This window comes from Acyrthosiphon pisum, chromosome A1 (genome assembly GCF_005508785.2).
Source record: "Acyrthosiphon pisum isolate AL4f chromosome A1, pea_aphid_22Mar2018_4r6ur, whole genome shotgun sequence".
Classification (NCBI taxonomy): Eukaryota; Metazoa; Arthropoda; class Insecta; order Hemiptera; family Aphididae; genus Acyrthosiphon; species Acyrthosiphon pisum.
The window spans coordinates 45,140,194-45,150,381 of NC_042494.1; the positions used below are offsets into that span (position 1 = coordinate 45,140,194).

Here is a 10,188-nt window from a genome sequence, read left to right on the forward strand (position 1 = left end):
ATCTGTCAAACCAAATTCTTACAGTTTTGTCTAGCTTATTGGTCTAAAAGTCACTTTTTTTTCATTGACTGAAGCCCCCTCCAACCCCCTTAAGGTTTATTTTATGATACGGAATTTAAATATATTGAAAAACATTATAACAAACAAAATTAATGTTTGGATTGGTCAAATCTACATTAGTTTTGATTTTTGACAAAACCTGCTGCAGCCCCCCTAAATTGAAGAATAATCTAATTACTTTTCATGAATTTAATGACATTTTTTAAATTATTATTAAAGAATGAGTTTTTAAATAATTTATGTGCATTGAAAATTCGTTTGCACATTTTGAAACACCTTATATTTATCTATATACCTAATTAGGAATTGAGTATTGACTCAATTATTTTACATGCAAAATTAGTATTCATTAAAAAATACCTATTAATTATTATTATGTTATCGAATCGATAACATAATATCGATGAATTGATACATAATGTTACAGATCGTACGTTTCTCTCGCTCATCTTAGCATTTGGTTATTAGTAACTTGTTTTACACAAATTTATATATTATAATAAAAACCAGAATATATCCAAAATATATTTTACATGTAGAAGTTATTTTCTATCCATAAACAATTATTCAATTAAGTTGAATTGAGATAAACGTTCAAACGAATACTTCAATAAGACTTACTAAAACAAACATAATGCGTATAAGTCCTAGCTTTAGTTAATGAATATTTTATATTTTCATAGTCGATAGTCCATACATTAATATTAATTGTGTTAATATAGGTACTTATAGTTTAATTTAAGCTACAGTATACAATAAATCAAGCTAAGCATTATAAAATAATATATTAAAATGTATAAATACTGATCTGTGTTTTATATTGACACTAGAATGTTGTACACGGCAATAGTTTAAATGCAAAATTAACGTAATATTATCTTCAGGAGTATAATTTTAAATTATTAGTTTCTTTAAAATCAAAACCAATTCACCAAAAATAAACTAAATATAGAAATTAAGATTTATTTAGAATTTACTCTTATCAATAATTGTAATTGGTGATTTACCTTATTATTAAAAACAAATTTCATTTCATTTTTAAAATTATGTTTTTAAAATATTACCTATAATATGTAAACTAATCGTCAATTCTTGTTAGAGATAGTTATAAAATTAAATAATATGTATATTTTTACAACCACTTCTACATTATTCTTATGTACATAGGTTTACAGTTGTTGTAAATAAACCTAAGGAATTTAAGATGAGATCGTACCCACTGTGTACTACCTTGTGTTATCACAATTCACAGTCATCTTACTGATGCATAACGGATCAAAATTACATTCAATAATACCAAATACCAATTCTGTGTTGTCATGTTCTATATTAAACTTATAGAGTAAACTTAAAGATCAAACATAAAGGCTAGAATATTATCTGTTTTTACGTTGATTTTTTACCATTTATTAATTTTAAAGTGAGTAAGTAATTATAAGGAGTAATGAACATGTAAAATATTAAAATTTGAAAATGTTCAAAAATTGAATATGCTTAAATAATTAAAATATTCTAAAAAACCAACGACAGACCACTGATAATATTATTATCTACTTTAAGTTTGATAATACTAGATAAATTTACTCTAATAGTCAAGTTAAAATTAAAAATTAAAACTGCTGAAAGAAAATTTGCTATGTTGTAAATTTGAAGACATAGACAAATAGACAATATAATATATTCGAATTTCCAAATGAAAATGTTCAAACTCGTGTATCAGTAATTTTATAATATGAAATGAACATTCATATAATATTAAATTTTAATCACGAACTGCATTAAAAGTAATAGATATTATGACAGGTACTCGAACAATTTAAATATAAAATACGTAGGTAGGTACAACTAAACTCGCAGCTGATATTCACCCGCATAAGTCTTCTAAACAATAGGACTTTGTTTGCGGATCCATTTACATTATACAGGATAATAAATTCATTATTGGCATTCGGCTGTAAGTACAAAATATGTTCTGCAAGACATCGTGTAAACAGTAAAATATATTACTATTATACGTAAATTAAAACGTTATTACATATATTATCATACTATAGCCCTCGGTGCGTTGACCCCGTTTCATTATCACGGAGATATTACTATCATTATCGTTGTTATTATTATGATTAGTAATATTTACCGACGGTTGATAAAAGAATATTGTAAAATAATACGTTATCCGTGTCCGCCACCGTTCGATCGAATTTCTATTATAATATTATATTATACGTTTAAACAATTCGGGAAATATTATAATTTATAATAACAATTTCAACGGTATCGTCGGTTTTATAACATTATTATTTGTCATCTCCCGAACTGTCATTATCGTTTTGATTTTTGCAAATAGTAAAGGATACGAATTTTAAAAAAAAATGACACATTTTTTTACTCACCGGAAAAGCGGACGACGGCTGAGTCGTAGGTGTATAACAGATAGGTATGAGGTCCGAACGGTTTTCACCGTGTAATGACGACGACGATGGAGATAATAATATTATAACGGTGGCAGCGGCGCGGCGTACTCGGTGACTCGCGAGGGGTAGCTATCGGCGTGCTGATTACGCTGCGTTCGGCGGATGAATGGGAATTGCGCGCGTCTCGGCCGCCGCCGAACTACCGTTGTTAACGTTATATTATTTGCGCGCACTCACACTGTACAGCGCACAATCGCAAAAACACGCAAATGCACACACACACACAAACAAACAAACACACACACACACACACACACACACAAACACACACACAGTTGCACTTTACATGTATACACGTATATGCACTCTACTGGCGTTCGACGCCGGCGCCGCCGCCTCCCAGTGTCGCCCCCGAAACAAAAATCTCGACCACGTTTTCCATAATATTATTATTGTCGTTAGCTCTCGTTACGGTTGCATAAAATAGGTGTATAATATCGTGAAACACGAAAATGTGTGTTATGCAACTTATGCCACTGCGAATGATTTCGTTCGAGAATAACACGATTATTATAATAATGATATGTATAGAAATACTTAAGCACGTTGTGAACCGTTTCCAGAACATCGATATTGTACACGACATAGTCGACAACCATCGCGTGGACCATACTATTATTATTTATTATTATAACTTGGTAGACGTAACATTAAAATATATATATATATATACGATATTTAGGTGAATTACATTAGGTGACGAAAGAGTATAAAATACATCATGCGTTTGTGTATTATCCAGTACATTTTCCTGCACGCAGGACGTTACGTGAAATTATACATGATATTATATTGGGTACCTACATATTATATTTTATTTCAAGCATTCGGTTCTACGATTTAGTTGACGATAAAAATAAAATTATTTAAATACCAACTTAAAATTTTAATTATCTAATCGAAAAATATGGTCGTCAATATTGTGTAGATTCTCGATAATTTGATTCCAAATGGTATCTGAAAATTATTTATTAATAACATTTTTATTATTATTTAACAATTTTTTTTGAGGGGAGGTTACAACCCCCTAACCTAGTCACCCCTGGACACGTCACTGGTTATAGGTACTGAAATATAATATAACTTATAATAATTATTATTATTATTATGTTTTATAGCCCGACCTTAGTAGTTGACGAATAAAATATCGACTGAAATAATACCATAGCCTGCGCTGGGCTGATCGATATAGTGTTTATACATTACCAAAGACCAGCCTTTATAATATATATGTTATATACGTACGCAGTACGCTCCTTTTAAACGAAACGCTTTTATTTTTACATTTAACGAGCACACACATAATATAATATTATAGCGATAAAATAATAAAGAAAAACGGCGCGTTAAATAAACATTGATGATTAGTGGTAGGTACAAAACAACCCGAAATACGTGTAGTTTTTAGACAAATATTTTTACTTTGATATTATATTTTATATATTTTCCGCGGGTTGGTTTAACAATGTATAAATTACGTAAATTAAACAAATTCTTCGTTTAAATTTTTATATTTTAGTTAAATTTTGACACGAATTTACCTATTTATTTTTTATTTTTTATTTTTTTTAATTATTCATTCTGTTTGAAAGGTTTTTATCGTTTGATTATTCTGCGTCGACAAATCGATATTTTCAACCAATTGACCTAAATAAAATCGTATTACAAATAATAATTATATGTAAACAATGAATTATTGTGTGACGTGTGTAGGTACATACTGGTTTCATTGATATAGTAAGTGAATTAAAATATTTTTTTTTAATATTTTGGTCATACATATTAAGTGACGCGACTGTACAACGAACGTCCCAATACTTAAAAGTTAAAAGTGATATTTATAACCAGTGGTATTACGCAATGAAAATGTTGAGCAATCAATTATAGTGGAAATTGAGCTGCGCCCTAAAGTTGCATATACCTACTTCAATCTAGTACAACTCATTGAAATGTATGAAATTTTAAAGCATTTTTAGCCTTATAACATTCCTACTTGAATTAATTTATGCATTTTAATATTCAGTAATTTAATAATATATGAGGACTATATTATGGTGAAATAAAAATATGTAGGTTCTGTATTGTGTAGGAATTCAATCGGTAATTAGAATAACTTTACACTTTCCTGTATTCGATAAATACGTAAGGTATATTGTTTATTCGTCAAATTATAGTTTATTCTTACTCGGTATATACCTAATGATATTATTTTTCATACTTGGTGTTAAATTTGTATTCTCATCATTATTCATCATAACAAAACACTTTCGTTTAATCATTTTTTATCAATTCAATACACAATTGTATTAGGTAATGATTGATGTTTGATGGATAAAAAACCCGCAACAGAAGTCTGTCAAATATAATTATATTACGTTATGTTTATTGGCACTACAGGTACCAATGTATCGTCCTAAACTACATTAAGGGCACGTGATTTATAACCTATTTCACATGTTGGTTTTATATGTAGAGTAACATGATTTTAATTTTACTTTGCATTAACTATTGTTAAATAAACCCAATAAATATTATTATAACAAAATATTATATAAGCTACAAAAATAACAATACTTCATAGAAAAGCTTGAGATTTATTTTATATATTAGCTCTCTTGTCTCGCATTGTTTAAATAGTGAGATACGACTTTAATACTGATGATAAACATAAAACAAATGCGTTAAGAGAAAAAACTCTTGCCCACAACGTATAGATTACGTTTAAAAATGATTTACACTTAGTCACGAAGAGACAAAGCTTAATAACGTTTTGTTTAGCTCCAGTCACCGTTATTCATTGTAGGCTCTATTGTATTATATTTATCATATATCGTAAATGTATAACTTATAAGATGCGTTTGATAGTCATATAATAACACTACAATAATTGTACATTATTTGTGGAGGACATTTTTTTTAACTTTAACATTATAACAAAGTAATGTATCCTTCTAATATGTATTTCTTGAAAAATAATTTTGTCTTCCATTAGTTCAACCAACCGTATCAGATACCTATCTATTGAAAAATTAATACCTATTGTTATTTATTTATTTTTAATTTTGTACGTTGTGCGTAGTATATGTTTGTATAATAATATAGTTATGTTCATATATCATATCATGAGAGAATTTTACGCACAAAACATGGCCAACGCCTCTCTCACAGTTTTATGTTCAATACTTCAATTTTAAAGTATCATAGAAATAATAAGTGGGCAAGTCTCACACAAATATACAACAATTCATTTAAAATACCTACTTTTAATTTTGATTTGAAATTAGATTTAAAAATGGACACTGTTGAGTAACTAGCCAAAACTATTAGGTATACTAAATATCACAGAAACGCTGGTTTCGAGATCTTTTGATCTAATAATTGCTTATATTAATTAAATATATGATTTAATAAATCTGTTTGTTTGTTCTAAAGGTAGAACCCTTGTAGGTGTAGCCTCCCTCAACTTATAATTTGTTTTAATTATAATTCATCATTCATCATAATATTTGCTTATATTATGCTGTAAAACACAGATTGTAAGTTTTCTAAATAAAAATAAAAACAATGCAACGAATACAAGTCAATACAAAGACAAAATAGTTTTATGAGATAACATTTAAATGTATGTACCTAGGTATATGGCTATGTTTATTAATTTTTTCGCTTCACAAGTTTTACGCTATGTAGGTAACTGTAATATTATATAAATATTATATATTATTATTATATTATATTACTGGAACATAATATTACTTTTTGGATAAGTTAAAAACATTTGATCAAATTCAATATAATATAATCACATTTTTTAGTTTAGTTTAATTCGTATACATATTTTATTCGTAACATTTGGTAGTTTAAATGTATAAATATAGATTCTATATTACCTATCTATTTATGATTTTCATTTTTTGAAAATGACAATCAATCAATTTTTAGAGAACATTATCTTCATTAAAATTAACTCATCAATAACAAAATATAAATTAAGTAAGTAGATGTGTACGGTTAAAACATACAAATGCAAAGAATTTATAAAAAAACTTCAAAATTTTAGAAACTATAGTTTATTTTTTTAAAGGCGAGAAAATTAACTTTAAATTTACAGAAAGCAAATGAAAACACGTACAAATCTGCCAAGTAGACAAGTATATTAATGTTTCAGTTTATGTATTTTTGCATTGTAGTCTTTTTTATAAATGTGCATTGTAAATGAAGTAATTTGCACGATTACTTTGTAAAACAAAATAAGAAATAAAAATGTTATTAAGGGAATTTCAGGCATGTAATGTTCATTCCCTAGAGTCGTGAGAAAAATATATTTATACAACACTAAAAATCGATTTAAAGCGAAAATAAGAGAAATAAATACGGTTTTTTTTCATGGAAGTGTACTGCAAACATCTTTCTCAATATCCATTTTCTCCAATATGCGTGTGCGTAATATACATTAAATTCTTATATCCAGGTTAATTTTCAAATTTATCTCTATTAAGAAATAAATAAGAATACCCAAAATGGCCTAAAACATTTATTTTATGCAAATTGTTCTTGCAGTTTTTTTTAGAAACATAATTAAAAAATACACGATCAATGTTCATAATCGGATAATCCACAAATTTGGTTCAGAATAACGTTCAGATTTTTCAATCCACTTCTGTTTCGAAAACCTACAATATATTCATCAAATAAACCGCCGCAATTCCCATTAATGTAATTTATTTTGATGCCATAAACTAAGCATTAGTGATTTGCCCAATGTACACGCAATGTAGACATAAAAACGATAAACGACTTTTGAGTGAACATCGTATTTATAATTTGCATCGATAAAAGTAAGTGCTTTCATGTGGTTTCGAATAAACGTCATATAATATACGTATAGTGGACGTTGCGTCATTGCGATTCGCAATTATCTCGTCTGTCAAATGTTAAAACTTAGGGTGAATATTATGGCTGTAATTAGCGGCGATAACCGTGACGAGTAGGTATATTTGACACAACCCATAAAATACGAGTTCTATACTTATTTCTATCCTAGACAGAGTAACTATGAGACTATAAAAAAATATCAAAATGTATTAATTAAACTTTAAAGAATTGATAGTATTTATATTATAGTTTTTGTTTCAATTAAAGTTTTCTTCCGGGGTAAAATTTAAAATTATTTCATCAAATATTGGTGGTTATCTATATAATAGTTTTATAATCGTTGATATTATATAGCGTAGGAAAAAGTCACTGAAAGTGTATAGTACCTAGTCTATAATTTATGTTTTATAACAGGTTTTGTACAATATAATATATTCCTTACAATATTTTAAGTTTGTGAAGTTATGGTTTATTATACGCACTCATAAATAGTAATATAAGCTATAGTATGGTACCGCCCGAGGATGGTCGGTAAGTAATTAAATCGATAACCCCGCGATGTATAAAAATCAAAAAAAAAAATTACAATTTTGTCATCTCGCTATAAAAAATGTATTCGACGAAATGATATAATTTAATTGTTTTAAATAAAATGTTTTTTCTGGTTCAAATAGTGAAACGTCTATATGTATAGCTGTTCCACAGTTAAAGTAGGTAATCATCAGTAATGTGTTAGGTATAAAAAAATGAGACGCTATAGATAATTATCCTACAATATGAGATGCGTGTACAAAATAACTTTTGGAATAATTATATTATTACATTATAGATTACATTATTCTATAGAATGAAAACATTTATAGTGACTAGTGTCGTATAAGAATAATAGGATTTCCATAAACATTTTTATAGAGCGTATTACAAACTCTAAAATAATTGTGATTTAAATAAATTATTAGTTCCTATTAACGCTATGATTTCCTAAATTAGTTTTGTTCGTATTTTATTATATTATTACTATTATGAATATTGTTGATTGATGTGAGATTTCGATAATTGTTTAAAAGTTTCAGCGTTTGAATATCCAATAAATAGTCTCAAATATTTTGCTATGATCAATTTGAAATTTGAAGTTGAACTATAATATGATATTATTAATTATATTCTTAATTGGTAGGTATTTAATGTTAATTATTGTCGTTAGATCGCATGAATCAATAATAATTTGTTATACTAATATACTAGGTAGGTATTGTTAATTTGAAAAGCATTATTCATTGTAAGACAAACTGAATAAAACTAGTATTGTTTATATACAATTTATTATTTCCCAGAGGAAACAAAACATACGTCATACAATTTTAAACTCAAGAAAAATTAAACATTATTTAATAACATATTTTCGATTTTCATTAATCCAATAATCTATAAACCTCAAAAGCATAATAAATAATTATAATTATTGATCTATTTATATTAGATTATATATTTATCTGAAATAGGTATCTGGTATTATTATACCACTGGTATATCGTATATAATATAAAAAACAAAAAATAACATTATAATACATAATATTATTATAATCTAACCTATCCTAGACCCTGCAGGGTGGCTAGATAAATAGGTAGGTACCAGGTACCTACCAACCCTTATTATCGGGGTTTGGAAAATGTTTACCGAGTATGTTATATGATACTATTGGTACTTATTTGATTAGGTTATGGTTGTATATTTTGTATAGGAATATTGTATTGAATATATTGATTATTTAATACACTATAGGTCATAACTATAGCAAATAGCAGGTATAGCCGGTGTAGTGTACCTACTATGGTTTATATTCACTTTCACTGCTGTATGTTCTTTGATTACCCAACTCTTTTTGGATCAATAAAACAGTAAGAACTACAATGCTATTTCCATAATACCTATGTCCTATACGTATAACTTATATTTTTAAGTACATTGTATAATGTACATAACTCGGTATGGGCTATAGGGAAATCGGGAAATCCCTGATGGGCCGCGTACTAAATAGTAAATAGTAGATAGACGTAAATATAATCTATTAAGGCTGGGGCTATACACGGCGTATTCCTCAGCGTTTCGAACACCGCGTATTTCGCAGCGTTTTCCCGTCGAATTAAAAACGGATTGGTTTAAATCGGAACAGCTATACACAACGGGAGTAATACGCCGCGTTTTCCACCGTGGCGGAAAACGCCGGTCGGCTTGCAACACCACCTCAAGTTGGTCACAGAGTAGCCACAGGTTAACCACTGTATAACCACTCCTATCGGTCCTTATCATTTTTTGGACAAGTGCTTATCACTCAAACACTACTGATACTATCTTTAATCGTGATAAGTAATAACAATAACTGTAATAAAAAAATCAACTTCCATGGACAGTGAAATCTATAAATAATTGACTATTCGGGTTGTTGTCGATCAGATTAGCCGGCGGGGTTGCGGGTAATGACGACGAATTTTGACGATACAATAAGTCGGACGCGGGTCGTTAATATCAAATACTATAGATATCAATACAGGACAGTGAATGTTAAAATTCTTGCGACATATCCCCCCAAAATCATAGTGGTTGCCTATATCAGAAATCCTTGGGCGTAGCCGACATATGATAAGAAATTTCAAAATTTACAATTTTTAACAAATCATTATTATCAAAATATAATACAGACACATATCTATAGTATTTTATGATAATCTATTTTTAATTTGTGTACTTATTTGAATCAGAAATTACGTGTAATATTAGA

General features: G+C 28.1%; 1 protein-coding gene across 3 annotated transcripts in view; it reads right to left on the reverse strand.

Moving 5' to 3' along the window:
- The window catches only part of LOC100167350 (neurensin-1), a 57,109-nt gene that overhangs the window by 44,044 nt on the left and 2,877 nt on the right, over window positions 1-10,188 (reverse strand). For 2 of the 3 annotated variants that reach the window (XM_008187332.3, XM_001947027.5), the window contains exon 1: window positions 2,454-2,681. The exons of the other annotated variant lie outside the window; for it this stretch is intronic. The gene's annotated coding sequence lies outside the window, so the exon portion shown is untranslated. Of the gene's footprint in view, window positions 1-2,453; window positions 2,682-10,188 lie in introns of those variants that run through there. 3 annotated transcript variants of the gene reach the window in all.